Genomic DNA, 24567 nt, shown 5'->3' with positions numbered 1-24567 from the left:
AACACCCGTGCCTCAAATAAGCCAAGATTTTTTAAGATATATTTTACTTTTATGCAGTTCCACATATAATGGCAACCTTAAAACAACCACGCGAGATAAAAATTATTAAGTAATATTTTGATTTCAAATTTTTAAGAAAAATCATCATATTCACAAATTATAAAATGCATGGCCATAACTATAAATAATTATTGTTCTTTTTTTTTTAAGGCATATCATAATTAATAAGTTAAAAACATCAACGATTCCTATTCATATCCATCGATTCTTAGTTTTTTTGTGCATAAAGAACATGAACGCAGAATCCCAGAATCAATATATATGTGCTACCCTATCTGTCGATTTTTTTTTAATTTTTTCATATTTGGATGATCAATTGATATTAATTAATTTTATAATTAATTAGATTAAATAAATATTAATTTACCTAACAAACACTAGTTAATCAGGGACACATTTACCATTAACAAAAATAGTTGGATAGGGGGATTGGATTTTACTTCTGCATAACCTATTTCTTCTTATTAGATAGGCCTCAAATAAGGCAGAATCTTTTAAGATATATTTTACTTTTATGCAGTTTTATTGTTAATGGCAGCCTTAAAACAACTACGCGATCATGGTTTTGAAAATTGTACGATTCATGAGTTGTATCGTACAATTGGCTTCATTTTCTAGATAATCGATTCAAATCATATGACAGAATCGTTTTCCCTCTAAATCTTCTAGTCAACCTTGTTTGACTATGATTCTTGACTGGGGAAGGTTCGAATTCATGACCTCCTGTGTCATAAGAGTGGTCTCTAACCAATGTTCCATCTCTTTTTTCTTTTTTTTTTTAATGTTTAGAGAACTTCATTAGTATATATTGGATCAAAGAGAAAAATTCTGTAAAAGAATATGAACCTTGTTAAATACTCTGCATAATTCTATTATTTATAAGAATTAATAATCGACCATGTATCTTCGATTCACGCTTTAACAACGATTCATCCACGTTGCGATTTACGATTTCATAACCTTGTAAGCGAGATAGACATCATTTACGAATTTTTTTTGTTTCAATTTTTCAAGAAAAATCATCATATTCACAAATTATAAAATGCATGGCCATAACTATAATTGTTATTCATCTTTTTGAGGCATATCATAATTAATAAGTGTAACTAATTTCTACAAGTCTAGAACCTAGTTAGCAATTCGGGATACGACAAACGTACGGAACGGAAAACATACGTGTATTATTCGGATTTGCAAAACTTAAATTCGGTCAACAATCCGGTTAACTGGAGGTAGTTCGGTACGGGATACGTATGTGTATAATTCGTTTTATAAATATGAATTCGGAATCGAAAATTCCTCCTAACATATATATATATATAGCAAATTGACAAGTATTTATCATCTTAAAAGATTAATTTTCATACATCCTTGAAAGTAAGGTGGGAAAAAACATTTTAACATGATTTTGGTGTGGTGGGATGGAAGGTTCTAGTGGTGTATAACTGTTATCTACAAAATATATAAGGCTTGTAACAAAAGCAAAGCATTGGAACGGTCGGAACGGTGGCTGTGCGTGGAAGCAAGGCCTAGCAGGTTCGAATCTCCCCTGCTGAAACATTTTTTCATCACATTTCCCAAGCGTGGGAATAGACTGTGTCAACTCGGTTAGAGTCAAAGCGTGGTGAGTCAACACATACGTAGTCAAGGCTTCCGAATTAGTTAGACTCGCGAATAGTTCGCGTATTAGTCGAGGAGGCCACATTGTACGCGTATTAGGTTCGCATTTTGGTCGGACACGTATAGTTCGTGAAAAGTATTAATTAGAGTCTAGAATCATATATTGAAGATGAATTTTTTTTTTCTTTTTCTTTTTTATCATTTTTCCTTTTTTGACATGATCATCACCAGATTCGAATCCCTGACCCTAATCTATAATCTGGGAGCTCGACCTTTGGCAAACTGGGCTATTCACTGTTGGTTAAGACGAGGGGTTACATAGACTGATCCTCGGAGAAAGAAATGCGGCGTGTAAACCACATTGTTGAGTTGGTACAGTTTTATATGGACTTTCAATTCACTGGAATATAGAGATGACCATTGACCATACAGTCAAAGACCACATATATAATATATATTCGCCATGATGGAAACAAAGCACAGGTTGGGACACAAACCAGACGCTATTCTCATTGCTAGTACTGCTTTTTCCAAGCCTAAATTGAATAAGTATAACTAATGAGTAAGGAAGATTATAAACAAAGAACAATCAGATAAGTAGCAATAGTTAATTAAACTAATCAAGTTATCTAAGTTCAAGCCCACACAAATGATTTTGGCACATGGATTGAACAACCATGTTCTACTTTCTAATCATTCGAAAACTTAGAGAAGGGTGCTTAGCTAATCCCTGTCTCTTCCCCTTAACTTTTCTCTCTATTTAAGAAGGATAACGAGAGAAATGATGAGCATTACATTTCCCAGTGAGCAATTTCATTAGAGAGAGAGAGTGAAAGAAGAATATAATGTACAGACCACCTCAAAGGCAGAGCTGCTTTGTTAATATTCGAGTCACAAGTTCATCACGACAAGTCCCTTTACCTTCTTCTAGGTTTGCACCTAAAAACAGCACCACCCACAACAAAAACAGCGTCGACAACAACAACAACAACATCAGGCAGTTTAGTAATATCAATAACAACTTCTCTTCCATGAAGCTATCTGATCGGTTTAGGAAGATTGTCATGCGTTTCATATTCTCATCATCCACCAAGAATATTAACAACCGCCACCAGAAACACGGGGTCGACCACCATCAACGTCCTGATGACCCACCAAAGACTTCGTGCAGTGGTTCATATCACTACTCACCTAATTCTCATCACTATACGGAAGCTATTGCCGACTGCATTGAGTTCTTTAACAGATCGTCACGGGATGGAGGATCATACAATGACTATTATGGAAGGAACTCTAATGCTCTTGTTTGAGATATATGTTTGATGGTTCGAACTTCGAAGAAATTATATGTATCGTGACTATCGTCATGCATGCACAAATTCAATGGCCGACCGTACTGTGTTGGAGATCTACTCTTTCTTGTCACCATAATGTATAGTAGTTGCAGCTGCAGCTGCATTCTCGAAGATTTGTTATGTAATCTCGGCTTCACTTAATTGAACTCTTATCTGCTAGAACCAAGATGTTAACTAACTTGCCCCGCTGTTTAATTAGTCTGATTTCTGGTAACACTAGATTGAGTGTTTGCACGAGAGTTAATAATCAAACACAAGTTTCTTTTTAAAAATCCGGTTACATATATATCGAACCAAAATGTTGCGCTCCAAGTCTCCAACACCAATTACTTAGACTAGGCCAATAGGGGCAAGTGTGAATTTGAAACTGGCTGATCAAGCCTAATTGTCCATGTCAACTAGCTGGCATGATTCTATGGTACTAAATGCAAGAAATTGTGGAAACTCATCCCTTCGCAATTTGCTGGGAAAGAAAGAAACTCACACGCTCATAGATAGAGGTAGACCAAGGACTGGGAAAAATCAGGCTGCTAAATGCTAATCTATACATGATTTTAAATTTTTTGGGAATCTGTCCTGGCCGTTAGCTTTTCCACCAAAACACAGGTAAGTCAATGTCTTGGTAGATGAGATACCGTTGGTATACGAGCAGACCTTAATCCATACTAGTGGGACGACCAAAGGGAATCCTTGTGTAGTGGTAATTATATAATTGTCCCTCTTTTTCAAGGGCTTCATAAATAATTTTATGACACAAAAAATATATCCCTTTCCATCCAAAGTCCATTAAGGATCCATTAAAGTTTTTATTTCTTTCCAAATTTATCTTCATATCTATTGAATATAAGTATCTTTCTTCTTCATTTCGTATCCAAAAGTTTTATTTGTTCTCTCTTTCCAGACAAAACCACCACCGTGTTCATCATCGTTCTCACCAGCATCACCTCCATCCCTATCTTTGTCATGGCTACCACAACTAGCACCGCCACCACCATCTCAGAATCAGAGAAAGAAATTTAACAGAGATTCGAGATTGAGAAAGAGATCTTCGATTGAAAATCAAACTAAACCCATCACCACCATCTCCGACACCACTATCACCATCTCCATCTACTTCCATCACGAAAAATCTATTGAACCAGACTCCACCACCATATCTCCATCTCGTCTCCACCTCTACCACCACCAAAAATCAACCTGATCCCACTACCAGCACCAGCACCACCATCACCACCACCATCTCCTCTTAAATAGTCGATTTAGATCGATTGTTACTTGATTCAGCTACAAAAATAAATCTAGTCACAAATCAACAAGAAACCTAATTTCCGAGCTTAGATTTATTTCGATTTCAATTGAATCTGGCTTGAAGACCTAATATCGATGATAACAATGTCACTAATTAAGGAAGATGATATCGCTAATATACTTGAGGGTGATTTAACTAGTGATTTTCCTGATCGTGAATATTCTTGTTGAGGTTCGTCTTTTCTCTCAGATTTCAGTTTTTAATAGTTGGATTAACCTAATTTAATGAATGGTATTAAGGATTTAGAGTTAATTAGATTATTTTTGATGTTTACACAAAATTATTTTTTGCTCTGAATTTAATGGGTGGTGGTGCAGTTGTCGGCAATGTCTCCTTTGGCCTATGGTACTACTATGGGCAGTGGTAATGCAAACCAGTTATTGGTAATCTTCTTAGATAGTGCTTTGTAAGTCTAATTGAGTGGATATATACCTTTTTGTACATATGGATAACAAATTTTATATGTTTGCATGAAACCTTACTATTATTAAGGGTGGGGGTGGTGGAGGCAGCCATCTTCATTAGAAAATATTTTTGGACTTCAGTTTTTATGGGATCAACCACTGTCGTTGATCCAATTTATGGGATTAACTATTGTTGTTGATCCAATATATGGGATCAACTCCTGTTGTTGACTCCATTTTTTTATGGGATCAACTCTTATTGCTGATAGCATTTCTTGGATTAGTATAAGTATGCTTGTTGTTTAAATACTTTGATTTTTATAGATGTAATTACTCAAAATGTTGAATTTGTGGTGCAATGGTAGCATGACTGACTCTACGTCAGATGATGCGTGTTCGACTCACGCTAAGTTCACTTATTCGGTTATGTCATTTTTTTTATGTCAAACTTGGTTGTTGTAGGCTAAAGATGGTTGTTGCAGAGTTTAGATTTTTGCAATCTGGGCGTCTAATGTCATTAATAACGATTTTGGATTTGAGATTTTTGATTCACTGCTCTAGCACGAAAGGGCTTCACATGTTGAAGTTCATTCACTACAGCTTTTTTTTTTTTTTGCATATTTTTAGGTTTCATATTAGTGGGATGTTTCTTTTTTTTTTATGCATTTTAGTTTGGACTTGTTTAGTTTTGTAATGACAAACATTCTGATTTTTTTAATGAATGTTATTCTTGTGTTTCTGAAGGTTACGTTAGTTTATAGGTTCCAGGTGTGATGATTTTTACAAGAAACTCACTTATATAAATGGTGTAAACTCCAACTGCCATTTTTTGTTGTTGATCAACTTCCATTATTATCCCACTAAAGGGATCAACTTTGGTTGTTGACACTATAATCTGGAAACATTGTTCGTAGGTTCCACCTTTTTGGGTCAACTTCCATTGTTGAAACAAAAAAGCTGGAGTATTTTTTCAGTTATTGTGCCAACTTTGGTTGTTGAGCCCATTCACTAGGATCAACTTCCATTGTTGACACAACCTAACTGAACTGTTTTCTAGTTTTTGTATCAAGTTTGGTTGTTGACTTCATTCAATGGGATCAACTTCGATTGTTGACACAATAAAAGACTGGAATATGTATTAATAAAGTTATTTTTGAACTTTTAATTTTTGGATCAACTTCGGTTGTTGATACCAAATTTTGAAGGCGGCGTTGGTGGCGGCGGCAGCGATGACAGCATCGACAATGGTGGTGGTGGTGGTGGTAGAGGAATATTAGTGGTGGTTGTAGTTAGTAAGTGGTGGTGGTGGTGGTGGCTGTGAAGTAATAAAGATTTTCTTTTTTTAAGGGATAAGGTTTTTAAATGAAAAATAATATTATTAGTGAGGGTATTAAGATAATATGTTTTTAATGGATAAGGTTCTTAAATGATAGGGGTATATTTATTGTTGTATTTGTTGGGTGTCAAAACTAAGGGTATTTAATTGATATACCCTCTTATATTTGCCCACTTGGGAGCCAAAATGTAAATGGACGCAACGTTGTTTTCTTTAAAAATAAAATAAAATCGATTCAATTGAATAGGAGTTGATTGTTCTTTACCAAAATTGATTTGATAACTGGAGAAGTATAAACTCCTTCTATTGTTAAATACCATTAACTCGACCAAAACTCGAATTGGACGTCAATCATTTTGACTTAAAAAATCTCCAAAAGAGCGTGGTTTATTCCAGCTTGCATCAGATAGGTATAACCCCCAACTATTGTTAAACACCATTAACTCGATCAAAACTCGAATTCGTCGTCAATTATTTCGACCTAAAAACCTCCAAAAACCAGTGGTTTATTCCAATTTGCATAGGTTTCATTCAATTTCATCAAATTTGGTCAAATTGGATCGAAATTAATCATCTTTTCATAATATTGATTTGTTAATCAAAGATTTGAGGTGTCCAATTATCTATAAACTCCATTGAATCGAATGAATTCAATCAATTTCACCTTCAATTACTTCAAATCAAAAAAAAAAGTGAAACAATGTGGTGTAGAAAAAAACCACCTGTAATGTACGAGTACCAATTTGAGGTGTCCAGTTACCCTGAGCAGAAATATTGTAATTTTATGAATTTTTCTCTTACAATGTTTGAAACATTCCCAAATGATAAATCACTTGTATGGGAGATTTTCAATTGATTCATAAATTAATTCTCGAAAAATAGATTGTTTCCAACTAATATTGTTAAGGACCTTTGAACATTTATGCTTGAATCATATTTCGAGATTTTTAACAAGACAAGCTTGGCTCGAAATTTCTTCTTTGTAATTCTACTAGAAGTCATATGACATAGTCTCGACAGATAGAATGATAAGACAGTGAGTAAAATATAAAGGTTCAATCTTCAGATACCTAATAAAAGAAGTTCTCCAAATGTCTTCGTCGATCTTCAGTCTTCGAGAGTGATGTCTAATACTCAACTACAAAATTCTAAACTTGTCTGAGACTTGACTTAGTAGACTAGAAATCAAGATATAGTTTTTATCAACTATATTGACAACAAGCTTGAGATATCAAACTTGTGGGTTCAACCGAGCATCACTCCAACAATCTCCCCTTTTGTCAATTTTAGTGGCAAAACTATTCAATACATATGGATTCAAAATAAATAAACTTTTCATTTCACAATCCACTATGTTTAATTTCCTTGGTTCTTCAACAAACGTCTTGAATTCTTCGTACTTCAAGTTCTTATATAGTTTTGCATGTGTTCGTTCAGCACATTTGTTGTTGAAGATCCGTAAAAATAACAATTGAGAATACTCAAAAAGAGCTTTGTTAGAATGAGAAAAACACTCCACGCGTTGGTTGTTATACATAAATATAGTATTGATACCTTCCTCGAAGTTCAGTTTCACCTTAACTTTGAAGCACTGCTACAATGATATGTTCTCTCCCTTAGTCAATACTTACATCTTTCGCAAAATAGGTAAAACCTATAGATAATAATCCACTTCCCCTTACATAATGCTCCGAAAATCCATATATAATAGGAAGATACTACTTAATAATTCTCCTCCTTTTTGTCCACAAAATTGGCAAATGAAAAAATAGGGATCGCAATGAATCTTAACAAAAGAGTATTCAAGACTAGAGAACACATACTAGATTTTAGTTTGGACGATTTCACCAAGAAACTCGGCGATTTCATCAAGGAGATATATAGGTACAATCATCTCCTACAATTCCACATCTGATCTCCCCATAAATACATTATGTTTAAGCACGAGTTCAAAAGAACTCTCACCTATTTGATGTCATTCCGAAAAGAACAACATGAGAGACCTTTACTCTAATCACAAGAGAAGAATTTTTTGGACATTAATAAATTTATTCGCCAGTTACGAACAAAGTAGATTTGTATACCAATATTTTTCTCTCTTATCGCCAGTTACGAACAAAGAAGTTAAAAATAACGACCTTAATGTTAGAGGCACAAATGAAAAAACGGGGGTATAACAACCACACCCAATAATTCGTTCGGAAATATGTATGGACTAACTCCATTATAATTCCGAGAGCACCAGCTTATAAAGCGAGCTCAATCAAGAAATATACCAAAGAGTTATATCTCAATTTATCAATACAATCTGCAATCGAACAGATAGAGATCTGTGAGCCCGATTGATATGAGAAATAACTTGGGTGGTACCAAAGACCAATGCCCAAGTGCCAATCAATTAGTATCCAACAATCAAGGTCGGATTTACCAATTGATAACTACGCACAACCTGTGATAAAAAAATATAATTCGGAAAATAAATAACACTGACACCATAAGTTTTGTCAACAAGGAAACCGCAAATGCAGAAAACCCCTAGGACCTAGTCCATATTTGAACATTACACTGTATTAAGCCGCTAAAGACACTAGCCTACTACAAGTTAACTTCGGACTAGAATGTAGTTGAGCCCTAACCAAGTATCAAACCGATTAAGCTACAGTCGCGTTCCTTACGCCTCTTGAACCACGCCGAATTCTGCGCACTTGATCCCTTAGCTGATCTCACCCACAACTAAAAGTTTCTACGACCCAAAGTCGAAGATTTATAAACAAATCTGTCTCCCATAGATAATTCTATTCTTATAGATAAATCTGTCTCCCACAAAAGTACCTATGAAGTTTTGTTCCGTCTTTTGATAAATCAAGGTGAACATGAACCAATTGATAATTCGGTTTTATATTCCCGAAGAGAAGCCTAGAAATATCAATTACCTCACAATAACTTAACTATATGGTATTAGAAGAAGTTATTGTGGAATCACAACGAATTAGACAAAGAGCATTGTGATTACTTTTTATATCTTACCTATCGGAGATAAATCTCGAGAAATCTTAGAGAAGATAAAACTCAATATGATAGAACAAGTAAGATCAGATCACCCAACTACAGAGAAAATAGTTGGGTCTAGATTCACGAATCCCAAATGAAGTCTTCAAGTCATTAACCTATAATGGTTTTGGAAAACCTAGGTTAAAACGAGAATCAACTCTAGTCGCAATTAGGACACAAGAAAGTGTCGGGATTAGGTTTTCCAGTTGCTAGAGTTCTCTCTTATATAGTCTTTCAAATCAGGGTTTGCTTTAAATCAAAAATAACATAGCTTAGTAACAAAGCATTCACTATTCACCGTTAGATAAAAAGCTTATTTAAGATTCAAGCTAAGTCTGCTTAAAACCAAAGCAATATCTCTCCACCGTTAGATGGACTTATCTTGTTACACACAAAATTAAACATACCTTCATTTAGGGTAACCGTACCTAAACGTGTATATTGGGTTGGCTCAATAATAGTTAATCGAAGTTACCCATATGGACATTTTTGTCTTAACCACATTCATCTAACACTTGTAGATCAATCAATCATGAAAGATAATCAGAAGAATCTAATTTTGTTTCGAATGGAGTTGCTCAATTGTTCACTATTTCACAGAAATACAAATGAACCAATTGAATCAAAATCGGATTGATTCATGAGAATCAATTCATGAACATTAATCCACGGATTGCAAAGATTGCATTCCTTAATTCATAAATGTATTTGTTCATAAGTATGAAAAACATACTTAACCTATTTTAGAACTTTAACCACTAAGTTTGCAAACAAGTACACAAACTATAGCGTCTGGACTTTGGTCTTGTCCAGCAGTTTGCAAATGGGTATGCATACTGTTGTCCCGGACCTTAACTCAGTTCCCTGACTTTAAAAGTTAAAACCGTTCGCATACTAGGTATGTAAACTGTAATGACACGTACCTCTACCGATACTATCCCCACTTAGCCATTGCGGTTATGTAGGGTTTTCAACGGGCATCACTGTGATTATCCAGCAGAGAATTCCCGGGAAGTTACCCATCCATGGATTGCTCCCGCCCGAGCATGCTTAACTGCAGAGTTTTTTTCCAACTCTGGAGCCAATTGTGCTGAAAAGGCCTCGGTGTTAGAAAAGGACAAATCATTACTTATATTCCATCCGTCCAACCACTGTCGAATAACGGGGTATTACAATACCACCACCTTAAATTGGAGCCTTCCTCAGCTCCAGAATATATTCGCAAGCCCAGATCTCCAACATTCTCTGCCCCTCATGAGAAGCACCTGGACCAACCCCGTCCAGCGTACCTTCCCACCCTCGACAAGTGACCTGTCGTCGGCTCTGATACCATTTGTAATGACCCGATCCTCCACCGATATTGTCCCCACTTGGTCACTGCGGTTATCCAGCAGTGTGGGGTTTTGAACGGGCATCGCTGCGGTAATCCAACAGCAACTTTCCGGATGGTCACCCATCCCTGGATTATTCCCTCCCGAGCACGCTTATTAAATGCAGAGTTTTCTGCCAACTGTGCTGAAAAGTCCTCGGTGTTAGGAATGGACAAATCATTACTTATATTCCATTCGGCCAACCACTGCGGAATATCAGGGTATTACACAAACAAGTTTCCCGAACCTGGATCATACCAAAACAGTTTACATATTAGGTACACATATTGTGTTGTATCCAGACAAAGGTTTTTGTTCTAAACTCCCATTTAAATGATTGAAAGATCCTTAGAAGACGACGATAGCTGTGTCACACAAACTATTAGCTTTTAAGTAATTTTTAAGTGATCGAACGATCAATACGAAACTTTCCGACTCGACATCAAATGATTGTCTCACACAAATCATGTAACATGTTTCTAGGCAATTTTCACATGATCATCTTTTGACTTTTTATTTAATTTCCAACAAATAAATTGTTTCCAACTAAACTCGTCAAGAATATGATGAACGTAGCTAAAGCAAAAAGCTTCCAACATATATTTCGATAAATGATAACCGAGTAAAACTTAGCTCGAAATATCAATTGTGTATGATATAAAAGTCCATATATATAATTATACGACTTAGTCTCATTGGAGATTGAATAGAATAGACTTCTGAGTGATAGATAAGTTTTAGTCTCCACATACCTTTTTCTTATGAAGTTCCTCCAAGATTTCCTCAGTAGATATTCGTCTTCAATCGATGAACGTCGTGAAGTATAAAGATCAACTACACATTCGATCCTAATCCGAGACATAGCTATAAGTAGAGTAGAAATCAAGACTTATAGTTTTGATCAAATAAACTTGACAAACAAGCTTTAGATAGCAACGCTTGCGAGTTCGACCAAGCAATGCTCTAACAATCTCCCCCTTTGTCAATTTTAGTGACAAAACTATCAATACACATGGATTACAAAATAAATAAACTTTGTAGATTATCATCCATCATGCTTGATTTCGTTGGTTCTTCAACATTCCTTAAATTCTTCGCCACTCCAAGTACTCCAGTGATTCTGAACGTGTTCAACTCAGCATGATTGTTGTTGACGACCCGTAGCCATAACAATAAGAAAACAAATGAAAAACATCTATTATCAATCATTGTTATACAGTATCATAATATATCGCAGCATCAAAGTCCAATTGTATCACAACTTTGACAATAATACTACGGTGATATGTATCACTCCCGCTTAGTCAATACTTTCATCTCACGATGAAAACAACTCCCACTTACATAATGATCTGTAAACCATATGTATGTAGCTACCGGATAATTCCCCCCCTTTTTGTCAATATAAATTGGCAAAGGTACGAAAATCACGGGATCATAATGAATTCTCAAAGAGATAATTCATGACTAAAAGAGAACATACAGTATCAACTTTGTTTCGATGGTTTCACATAATCGAAACTTAGTGTATTCATCAAGGAGTTTATGAAGATACAAGATAACTCCTACAATATTCCACAACCACACTCCCCACAAAGATTTGGCAATTAAGCACAAGTTCAATTAAGAACTCTCCCCCATAAAATGTCATTCCCGAAAGAACAACAAGACTACAAGAGCGACCTTACTTTTACAAAAAAAGAAGGATTTATTTGGACATTAACAAATTACATGAAACATGAATTTGTATCCAGCAAACTCGAATAAATTAATCACGAGAAAACCTTATAGATTAATTTAGTCTGAAATGCTCAACATAAAAAAAATTACGGAGCCATACAGTACTTTCACATAAAAGTGGATCAGGGAAAGATCAATACTGTGGAATATTCAAAAATTCATTTTATCTTTTATCAATATTTGCATAAATACATAAAAGACTTGACTTTTGACATATATGAGATAATCATAGTTCACGGACGTAAATACACATATCCCATAAAATATTTTTGCAATATATAAAACCGTTAAAGATTAATACTGCAAAATCATCTTCCAAATAACTTATAATTTAAATAAATAAATCTAAAACATTGCAAGATGAAAATCGTTGGAAATAGCCATGTGTAATCACAATATTTGTTATTCCAAACCCTAGTTATCCTTCTTAACACAAGAATAAATTCTCATAAGAAGTTTTCTATAAAAAAGTTCAGACTTCGTTGATAACTTCATACCTCTCCATGACTCCATCATAAAAGGTATTATTGATATCCTTGATCCTTTTGACCGTAGAAACTTCATATTCATGAGTTAGAACATTCACCTTTCATCAACAACGCGAGCAAGTTGTCTGGCCTTGATGTAATTATGGATGAGCTTCTTCTGGTTTCGTATCAGTACCTTTTGATTTTCAAGGATTTTGGTCTGACCATCAATGAGATGATTTATTTGAAGTTGTGGGTTTGCAAGTTCGACCTTAGAATCATTATGAAAATGAATTAAATCTTTGACTGATTCAGCAATCCAAGAGTTGTACTATTTCCTTGCAATCATCTTCTTCAAGACAAGTTCTTGAACCGAACTGCATCCTTTGATGTATTCTTCCATATCAAGATTTACTACTTCCTGAGATCTTGAAGAGTTCTCCATTTTTTTTAAAATAGGGATGAAAAAAACAATATATGTCAAGAATACATAACACAGTTTGGCTAACTTTGCCTATATGAGTGGTGGCCGAGATTTGTCTAGGAAGAAGATAAATCTACGGTCACAGTTTATTCAACTAAACTATTTTGTTAATTAGTATCTCACTAATTGCTCATAATGAATGATTAATTAATTTTTCATTTTAAATGTCCCCTTAATTCATCTACTAGATACATATTTTTATTAGTAAATAATAATTTTACATAAAATTATATTAATAAATATTGATGGTGGTAGTGGATGAAGTAGTGGGTGGTATAAATGTTAAAGACACAAAAATATTTATGGTGGGTATTGGTCTCTCCCTGTTGGTGGAAGAAATAGTGTCGGTGGCTGTTTTTTATGATGGTGGGTGTTGGTAAATAATAGCGAACAATAATATTTTTGTGTCTTTACAAACGCACAACATTATATTGTGAAAGATGTAGTTGGCTACTTTCCGCACAATTGGTAAGGACAAAAACCAAATAGTTCGTGGATGAAACCAGGTCATATGATCATACCGCTGGATCACCCGAATAGTACCTGGTTGCAAAAATCATGGTTTTTAGTGTTAAAATAAAATTGATTACAATATAAAAAAGAATACAACAAAAATAAAATAATGTAATAAATTAATTAACGACTTAATTTTGTTCGATATAAACTTTTCTCATGACGTTTTTGATTAATTAAAAGCACTGCCAGCGGTTGTGAGTGGAAGCAATGGTGCAGTCGGGGAAAGAAGTGGAGTCAAGTGATATTTTGGAGGTGGTGGGTGTTGGTGAGTAGTAATATATTATGTTAATAATGTGTCACCACAAATTGGTTAACATTCTATAGGAGAGAAAATGTGTTTGATCGTCTTAATGACAACATACACTCGGTTAAAATACATGAAAATTAAAATAATAATTGCAAACACACGGTACGAGTCAAAATCAGTACATAATAAATTAACTTATTGTTAAGTCGCACTGTTATGAAACGGGTTATATCATAGCTAGATGATCTTTTTCCCCTATTTATTTGTTCTGTATTATAAAACAAAGTTTAACTAAGTTAGTCAATATAAAGAGCGATCTTGATTTTTCCTCTCGATAATTAAATCCACGGTTGTGGTCGATCCCATGAATACATGCTTTAATATGGAAATAATGCATCATGTATTCTCCTTTTCTCATCTCAAAAATCAAAAGCAAAGTGGAGAAATCTGATAGACTAAAAATAACAAACCTATATTCCCAGAAAACTAAAGAATTGATTCTCTCACTCACATCCAGGAGGACGAGTGGACTTAAAAACTTTAGTTCCCTACTTCTGAGCAAACCTAAATCAGAAGTAAATTTGGGAATTAGAGATAGGCTAAAGAAACAAAAGAATATAAATCCAAGAACATGCTTCCACTCAGCCTTATCTCCTTGACGATTTGGTATCATCCTCAAAATCTTTAGTGCCTTAATTTGTCAATTGTTTTTGGTATCATCCTCAAGATTTTTTTAGGAGGGAGATAAAACAATGGTTGTTTACGTAAGTGTTTACAAGTGACGTCTATGATTGAAAGTTATAAATTCATATCCAACGGTCTTAATCTGTGTACATCATCGTTGTTTCATTAATTTTTCATAATAAATATTTTATTAAACTCTCTTGATAAATGTCTTATTAATTTTCTAAATGAATATATACTCCCATTAAATGGATAACACCTATGTTAATAATTAAAGATATTAGGGATAGTCAGGGTGATGTTTGTCAGTGGTGGTGCATGGAGCCGGTGGTGGCAGTGCTGCTGGTGGAGAAGGTAGTTGTAATGGGTGGTTCTGGTAGTGGTACTACAATTGGTCAATGTAGTAGTGTGCAACGTTTATTCAATGTCGTTATGACACAAATAACATTATATTATGGAAGTTGTGCTTGATTTTTTAATGTTAAAATAAGCTCGGTCAAATACAAAAATAATAAATAATAATCAAAATGTATGAAGAACAACTGTCTCTTTAAAAGTTAACAATAAATGAATAACACCGGTCAAAATAAAAACATTCACTTATTTTCGTGGTCATGCCGTTGCGGCACGGGCCAAGTTCTAGTCTAGAATACAAAACAAAGCTTCGCTAAGTTAGGCTAGATAAAGAGCGACCGAGATTCGTCTAGGAGGGATAAATCTACGGCGGTGGTTTTTTCAACTAACTATTATAAACACTTTATTAATTAGTGTCCTATTAATTGCTCATGATAAATGATTAATTAATTTTTCATGATAAATGTTCATTTAATGAATCTAACAAATACATATTTTTATTAATAAATAAGGTTATTAAAAATTATATATATATTGATCGGTACAAAATTTGGTGCTGGCGAGTTTCGAACTCAGGTAACTGGTATCATCATCCAATGACTTTATCACTATCCACAGTGACCCCGGTTAAAAATTATATTAATAATTCTTAATAGTGGTAGTGAAAGAAGCAGTGGGTGGTGGAAACAGTGGCGGCTATTTGTAAGTGGTGGAGGTGGTAACATTACTGGTGGTGGAAAAAACAGTGGGCGTGGCTGTTTTTTACGTACGGTGGTGGATGTTGGTGAATAGTAGCGGACAATAATAGTTTTGTGTCTTACAAAATGGACAACATTTTATTGTGATAGATGTAGTTGGTTGTTTTTAGCACAACTGGTAAGGACAAAACACAAATATTTTGAGGAGGATACTAAGTCATATAAGAAAATATGATCATGACCGCTGGATCACCCAAATGGGATCCCAGCTATTTATAGTACCCGATATAATAAATCACGGTTTTTAGTATTAAAATAAAATTGATTATATTACCAGAATACAAAACAAAGTTTGGACAAGTTAGGCTAGATAAAGTTTAATAATAAATGTTCAATTGATATTTTATAATAAATTTTTGTTTAATTAATAAAATGAATATATTTTTGTTGATACATAATAAATTTATTTGATAATAACCATATCAGTAAGCATTAATGATGGTTGTGATTGTGCGCAGTGGTGCAGATAATGCCGGTGGGTATTGGTGAGACTGGTGGAATGGTGACGATAATATGGTGGTGGAAGAAGTAGTAGTAGTAGTAGTAGGGTGAGAAAAGGGGTCCTAAGATATGTAAATTATTTAATCACCCTCTTAGTTTTTTTTTTGTTTTAATTTGATTTTAGTTTTCAAATTACCTTTTTTATTATTTTTAAAAATTAAAACAATTTTTAAAGACCAAATTTTTCAAAAAAAGAAGATGTTGTGGTTTTAAAATTTGTTGAGTAGGGGGCAGGAAGAAAAATGAAACCTATAAAAAAATTGACCAACCACAAGGCTACACGCGAATTAATTGTAATCGGTTCAGTTTCTCACATCTCTCTTTATTCCCTTTTTTTTGTCATGGTTTCTGTTTCTGTCATTATTTCTCCCCTACTTCAGGGGATTATGTAAGGCTATGCGTGAATTAATTGTTGAAAAGACGAGGGTACCCAAATATACCTAAATCTAAAACTTTTCCACCTATAAGTCCTTTCTCTGAATGTGAATGTCTATGGACTGAGTCGAGACAATAAAACTAATCGGTTCATACTTTGTGTGATCGTCTATGGATACGATATCGAGACAATATGACAACAAGATAACCTGTGTGATTGACTATGGATACAAGATCGAGATAATACAACGACAAAGTATGATTACTTGATAATGGGTTCAGACTTAACCAAGCACAATAGGATTGCTATCAAGTAAATATGAATTAACGCTTGTGTATTTTACTTCTAATTATAATAAAAACAATTATAATTGCGAAAATAGAAAAGTAAAAGATAAAAGACACGGCAAGATTTTGTTAACGAGAAAACCACGAATGCAGAAAAACCCCGGGACCTTGTCCAGAGTTGAATACTCTCAGGATTAAGCCGGTATACAAAATCTAAACCAACTTCGTATAGTTGAGACCAAGCAACTAAACCTATAGTTCACCTATTTCCGTCGGTATCCCTGCGCCTCCAACTTGTAATAAGTCACGCACTTGGAACAGTTCCTTTGGTTCGTATTCCAAACAGTAAAGGAACAACAAATCTGTTCGGTAACAACTCTTTTCAAACAAGTGATATGAGTTTGAAAAAATGATCTTCCGTTTATCTTAATAAACTCCTTTGTCAGGTTCTTAAATCTATCTAAAAATACAACTATCAAAGTAGTTGGGTATAGATTTTGCAATTAATACTCTTAGTCACAAAGATAATATATTGATGCCGATCTAATCAACTAATCAATCAAGATTATCACAAAGATAAAACGATTATAGTAAGATCCCCAGCCGATCAAGTTTTGTACATACCAAAGATTATGAACTCAAATAAGAAATCATCTTTGTCTTTAAATCTTCTTAGATCTTCAATAAACACCTGCACACAATCAACTTGAATATCTTGTGATCAATCACACACATAATGGAGTCTGTTAACAATGGATTATCACAAGACGTCTTTAGATCTACAAACAGTCTAAATATCCCCGTTGAAACTTCGATCTAGTTTGAGTGAATGTTATTTCAGAAGAGAAGAATCTCAATCATAAACAAACTAGGTGCAATCAAAGTTCAACAACCGTTAGTCAATCAAATCAATCAAAAAATAATAATAAATTGCAATTATCTAGTTTCCCACCAACGGTACTCGTAGAGCTTCCGAATCCCAAAGAAGTCTTTAAAACGAGCGGTCGTAAGAGATTTCGCCTAATTAGGGTACTTTCCTCTCCGAATAGACGGCTCCACTAGTAACAACACAACTAGGTAGTTTTTCTGGCTCTGAGGATTAGTTTGCTCGAAATAAAAACTTCAATATTTATAGACCAAGGAAGTTTGTACACCAAGGAATTTCCAAAACCGAAAATATTCTCAACATGTGAAATATATTTCCAAATTCAGTTTTCATAATTCTTTGAAATGCTCTGTCCAAATATTGAACAAAATCTCATTAGAAAATCTCCAATTAGTAAATGCACATTACCAATTTTTATTTTCCAAAGATATGCATTTTAATTGATGGAAATTAAAAGCATATAAAACTAAAAACCTTAATTAAAAGATTCTCAATTTATTTCGATCCGAGATTCTCCTTTAGTTATCAAGAAATATCTTTGAACAATAAAAGGTAACAGTTACTGCATATGTTCAAAGTATGTCGACATCTTTACTTTGTAAATCCTTTTTGATATTTATAATTTTGGAACCGATTTTCCACACTTCCAAACGATTTTAGAATTGGTTCATCTGATTTCCAAGAACTATGTGATTGATCAAAAACATTCAATCACCATTCATGGGTTTAACGGTTCTAACAAAACAAGTTTCGGTTCTACCTCCAAGTGGCTACTAGGATCGATCACATTAGTTTCCAAAACATTGTTAACTAAGTACCAGGATCGATTACCACTTATTTATGGTACTTACACTTGATCGGTTGCACAAGTTATAGGATCGGTTACACCAATTACTAAAACTTGTTAACCTACTACAAGGATCGATTACACATATTGTGATTAGTCCCAACCAAGTTCTAGGATCGGTTACCCAATGACTAGGAATGGTCACACCAATTACAAATATCGACCATACCATCTCAGGTGATTACTTAGGATCGGTTTCACTAATAAAAGTCATACCAATGCAAAAGTCAGGCATTTTGAATAATTTTACCAAGATACATAAACAAGTTATAAGCGGTTATACTAAACACACATATTGGTAATCCAAAGATTTGCAATGAATAACAATACCAATAAGCATGGGGATTTCTATTTCTATTTATAAAACGAGTTTATGAATTGTACTTGCTTTAAACGAATGTAAAACATTGTTTCCTAGGACGAAATCCTCACCCATACGCATAATCACAATAGCATTCATACGATTATGTCGATGTCTTATACACGAAGTTCAAAAGATAGACGTTATACTTCGTAATGTAATTCCTTAATACTATGTCTAACTAGAGTATAATCATTCACAGCTTCGCAGTTATGTCTTCAATATGCACGACTTGAAAGATACGTTAGGAATGAAACAGTTCAAGTCAAATATTACTAACTTCAAGAGGAAGGATGATGTCGTCTTTGTAGCTCTTTACTTCTTCACATTCTTCAAGTCTTCATGTAATACTTGTAAGTCCCATATCCTAGTAACTTTCTAGCTAAACTATACGAAGTTGACTCTAGTAAATAATCAATCGACTCTTTAAATGAGTTTTGATTCAGTAAAATATGAAAATCAAACTTGACATACCAACGCTTGGTGGGTTCAACCGAGCAATTCTTTAACAATCCCCTCCTTTGTCAATTTTAGTGACAAAACTCTTACATCATATGGATAAGAAAATTACAAGAATTCATTACACATACGATTGATTCCAAGTTTCAACAACACAATAACCTGCATACATTCAATCCATAAATGCCGCTGTTGACATTATAATAAAAAAGTTGATACTCCCCCTAAAGGTAAGATAGGTAGATTTTCAATACGCACGTCTTTGTTATTCCTTTTCCATATAACTACAAGTATCAATATGATATGTTACTCCCCCTTAGTCTATGCTTTACTCTTTCGTTAGATATAACGTTTAAGCACCATTGTCCTTTCTTTAGTGATACCAAATCACTTGTTTACTCCATATATTTCTCCCCCTTTTAGTCACAAAATGACAAAGGTACGAGGAAATAAAAAACAAACCGAAAGGATCTTACAAGTCTCAAAAGACTTGCAACCTATAAGAGTTAAGTATGAGGGTTCCACACATCATTTTAGATAACCAATATCAAAACTGAAACTACAAAGTAATTTTTTTTTATATGTTACCATGGAAACAATTGCCCGAAGCAATTTTCCATAATAGTTTAGCAAATCAAAAATTGATTAAGCACCTTAGCTCTTTTTCTAAACCGATTGTACAAATACAATCGCTTGTTCGATAAGACCAAAATAAAGATCAGAATTAACTCTATTTTTCTCATCAGGTTTTTATTATTCAAATAATAACTTAGACCTTTCAATTTTAAAAAAGACAAGTAATAGGTTAGTTAACTAGCATTTCTTGTTAAGGCATTCGATTTTACTTGAATAACCGAATCCTCCACTTTGATAAGTCTAACTAAGATCAAAAATAATTTAGTTTACTTATCTGTAATCGAATTGGACTAAACAGTTCATCCCGAAAACCTTTTTGTTAAGCCATAAACAATTCATACAAACCAAGTAAATCAACTTATTGCATAATTATTTACCTCAACTGGAAGCAATTGAAACAAACATAGACATTAAATCACCGCAATTGCACCGTAATTTTGTAAGCCTAAACAATTGATACCAAACCATAAAGAAAGATAACAATAGTTTTTCTTAACCGGAAACAATTGAATCACACACACATCCATACACAAATAATGGAATAAACATCAATTGTACCAAAATTTTGTTAAGCAAAAGCAATAAATATATGCAATAAAATCAGGCTTTTCTTAAACAGGAAAACGATTAACTAACAAATTTTTTACCTCAAGTTCCGCATCCTCTTCACCCCAGAAAGATATGTCATTAAGCGCAAGTTCACATTATAATTCTCCCCCGTTGTGTTGTCATCCTCTCGCAAGACAAAAGAACAACAACAAAGACCAACCTTTACCAGAAAAAGGTTGAAAACCGGTTTTAACTAATGCAATGCAAAAGTTGAAACCCCGAAACACATATGCTTTTATGCTAAACCAAATGATTCAACATATTGTGATTTTTTCACACATGAATTTCAATCGGAAGCCCTTATGATCCTTTGATAAAGCCTACCAACATGGGCTAGAACTTAATCCTGCTAAATCAAAAAGTCACCCAAACCATAAGGGTTTGGTAGGCTCGGAAACCTACAATAAAATACTGCAAGTGCACAACGTCTAACTAGTAGAACAATGGAAAGTACAGGTCGCTCCCACGAGGAGTGTGAAAATACTACTACTAACTAATACCAAAAACTAACAAATCAATAAGGTGATGTTTGACAATTTTTCAGATATTCGGGACAAAATGAAATATAAATAATTCTAACAATAAACAAAATAGGTAACGGGTTGTTAAGATTTTCGATTTCCACCAATTCAATCATATAAACTCTGCTAATCTCTATTTATTACTCAAGACAAATTTCGAAATCAATCTCATGTCTCGGAAGATAATATGATTAAATTCTAAAATATGGTTTCTCCGCTGTAATTTCCTTCGCTTCACGGGTAATGATTCTAAAGTATTACATATCAATCCTAAAGCATATTGCGTCAAAGAATTTAACCAAGCACGCTATATCAATTGAAAAGTATAAGTAATCAAGAAAATCACATAATCGATTAAACACCAAGCTATATGAAGAGAAATCACTAATCAATGAATCATTATTAGAAATATCATCGTAGAGTTCATCTAAATAAATTGGCTTCAATCTAAACCCTAACAAACAACTAAGCAAACCACGATAAAAGAAAACTCAAATACACCAAACCCTTGTCGCCTCTTCTCTCTGTCAACGGCTGTGCGGCCGCCTCCCCCTTTTTCATTTTGAAACAATACATAAATATAGCCCGCAGATGAATTCACGTCGTCGCCACATCACCTCCCAATAGAAGTATACCACATGTCATGAAATACAATCCGCCCAATAATATTGTGCCGCGTGTCGTAATATGACGAAACATTTTAAAGTATCAGCGAATATCCACTTTCCATAGTATATGAAACCACCAAGGAAATGAATTAATTTCATTTAAAAAGCATGATATTTTCTTGCATGTGCTGGGCCCACCTTAATTGTATTTGCACAAATGACGTCATTTGGTCTCAAACATTCCTTCATATTCTTTATATATATATATAGCAAGAGAACTTATGTAAGGACAAGATATGTTAATCTTTCATTTTTCTTCATTTGCATTTCATTTGCACGTGGTCATGGAGGTGATATTCTTCCATTCTTATGCTAACAATAATAAAGTCACTCTTGACCAATCTTACGTGGCATCAGTGTGATGACGTCGACTCGCTTTACCATGCATTAATTGAAGAGAAAATTAAAACTTGTCTTCCCATTGTGACCTCGGCTGTGAAATAATTCTATGTTGCTGATATATATGGAGATACCAGGCCTACATAATAAGTGTTGCTGATATATAGAAATACCAGGCCAGCATAATAAGTGCTGCTGATATATATATATACCAGGCCAGCATAATAAGTGCTTCTGATATATAGAAATACCAGGCCAACATATTTGATCATTGTGGTTGTTGATACATGGAAATACCAGGCCAACCCCATTTCATCATTGTGGTTGCTGATACATGGAAATACCAGGCCAACCACGTTTCATCATTTTGATTGCTGATATATGGAAATACCAGGCCAACCACATTTCATCATTTTGGTTACTGATATATGGAAATACCGGGCCAAACACATTTTGCAATTTTCGTCGCAAACACCATTAAGTCTCACATTTTGCTGTTTATTCGCTGGATGATCGAATTCACTTGTACTTTCTACAAAAGCACTAAAATAGTATTAGTAACTAAAATATTGTTTCATAGCTAATATAAATATGGGTATAAAATGTAGCATATACATGCTTATCAACACCCCCACACTTATATTTTGTTAGTCCTCGAGCAAACCAGAGATATTATGCAATTGATTTTTTTTTAATTCCAAGAAAAGTGAAAACCTGCAAAAATATGGATAATTACCCACTCTCCCACACTTAAACATTACATTGTCCTCAATGTAATTGAGTCATCCAACGTAGAAATTAAGATGGAAAATACAAAAATAAACAATAAAAATAAGAGATAGAGTAGAGGGAACAAATCTGATGGGTTGACTCCCATGAAGCGAAATGTATTTGTTTCCCTACTAGCCAATAACATGTAGTCTCAAACAAGGTAAGGTTGGTACCCCAAAGTAGACATCCAATCATATATATATAGTCTAAAAAGTTGAGGATCATCCCAACTAATCCGGTCAGCTGAAGATATGTCCCTATGAACACTATAAACCTCCAAAACGGTATGTAAATTCATTCTCAATCGAAAACTGTAAGTGATATTCAAATAATGCATAGATGGGATAAGTAAATCATTCCCATACGCAACAAATTCATATTGTTTGACAGTTTTTATTGGCGGAACACGCTCTAAATCAGCTGAAATAATTTCCGCGGAACAAGAGCTCAATGGAGCAATAATATCACGACTCATAGACCCATTATCATCTAAAACGGTTTCATTATTAATATCATCAAGACGAAAAAATTCAGAACTTAATGGCTTAAGGGTCAAGGTCGGATCTTTATCGACTGATGGAACTAGTCGAGACTCGGACAAAACTATAGGTTCTAATTTGGGGTTCCATTTATTAGTGTCTAGAAACGGTGCGGAGTCTAACAAGGCATTGACTTCACAAATAACACTATCATCATCAAAACCAAACCCAAAATGAGCTAAGCAAACCTCTAATGGATCTTCCAAGTGGCTCTTGCAAAAGCTTGCCGAGTACATACTTGCTTTTCGCCCGCAGCACTTCGGACTAAGGTACCTAAAAAAAATCAAGCAAACTGCATAAAAAGACTAAAAGAAATTTAAAAGAAAAATAAAAATAAATTATGTACAAAAACTAAAACTAAAATATATACAATGATATCAACAAAAGAGTATTTTGCAACCACTCCCCGACAGCGGCGCCAAAAACTTGGTAGGCTCGGAAACCTACAATAAAATACTGCAAGTGCACAACGTCTAACTAGTAGAACAATGGCAAGTACAGGTCGTTCCCACAAGGAGTGTGAAAATACTATTACTAACTAATACCAAAAACTAACAAATCAATAATGTGAGGTTTGACAATTTTTCAGATATTCGGGATAAAATGGAATAATAAAGAATACTAACAATAAACAAAATGGGTAACGGGTTGTTAAGGTTTTCGATTTCCATCAATTCAATCATATAAACTCGACTAATCTCTATTTATTATTCAAGACAAATTTCGAAATCAATCTCATGTCTCGGAAGATAATATGTTTAAATTCTAAAATATGGTTTCTCCGCTATAATTTCTTTCGCTTCACGGGTAATGATTCTAAAGTATTACATATCAATCCTAAATCATATTGCGTCAAAGAATTTAACCAAGCACACTATATCAATTGAAAAGTATAAGTAATCAAGAAAATCACATAATCGATTAAACACCAAGCTATATGAAGATAAATCACTAATCAATGAATCATTATTAGAAATATCATCGTAGAGTTCATATAAATAAATTGGCTTCA

At 34.1% G+C, this 24567-nt stretch overlaps 1 long non-coding RNA gene across 1 annotated transcript; it reads left to right on the top strand.

The window, feature by feature from the left end:
- Nucleotides 1-3849: 3849 nt before the first annotated feature.
- Nucleotides 3850-5487, top strand: LOC113330363. Its single transcript, XR_003350201.1, has 2 exons — nt 3850-4515; nt 4662-5487. It is a non-coding gene; the product is annotated as an uncharacterized LOC113330363 (long non-coding RNA).
- The last annotated feature ends 19080 nt before the right edge of the window (nt 5488-24567 follow it).

Source organism: Papaver somniferum, unplaced genomic scaffold (genome assembly GCF_003573695.1).
Source record: "Papaver somniferum cultivar HN1 unplaced genomic scaffold, ASM357369v1 unplaced-scaffold_118, whole genome shotgun sequence".
NCBI classification, from domain to species: domain Eukaryota; kingdom Viridiplantae; phylum Streptophyta; class Magnoliopsida; order Ranunculales; family Papaveraceae; genus Papaver; species Papaver somniferum.
Note: the sequence above shows the minus strand (reverse complement) of the source record. Positions and strands in the feature narration are given on the sequence as shown.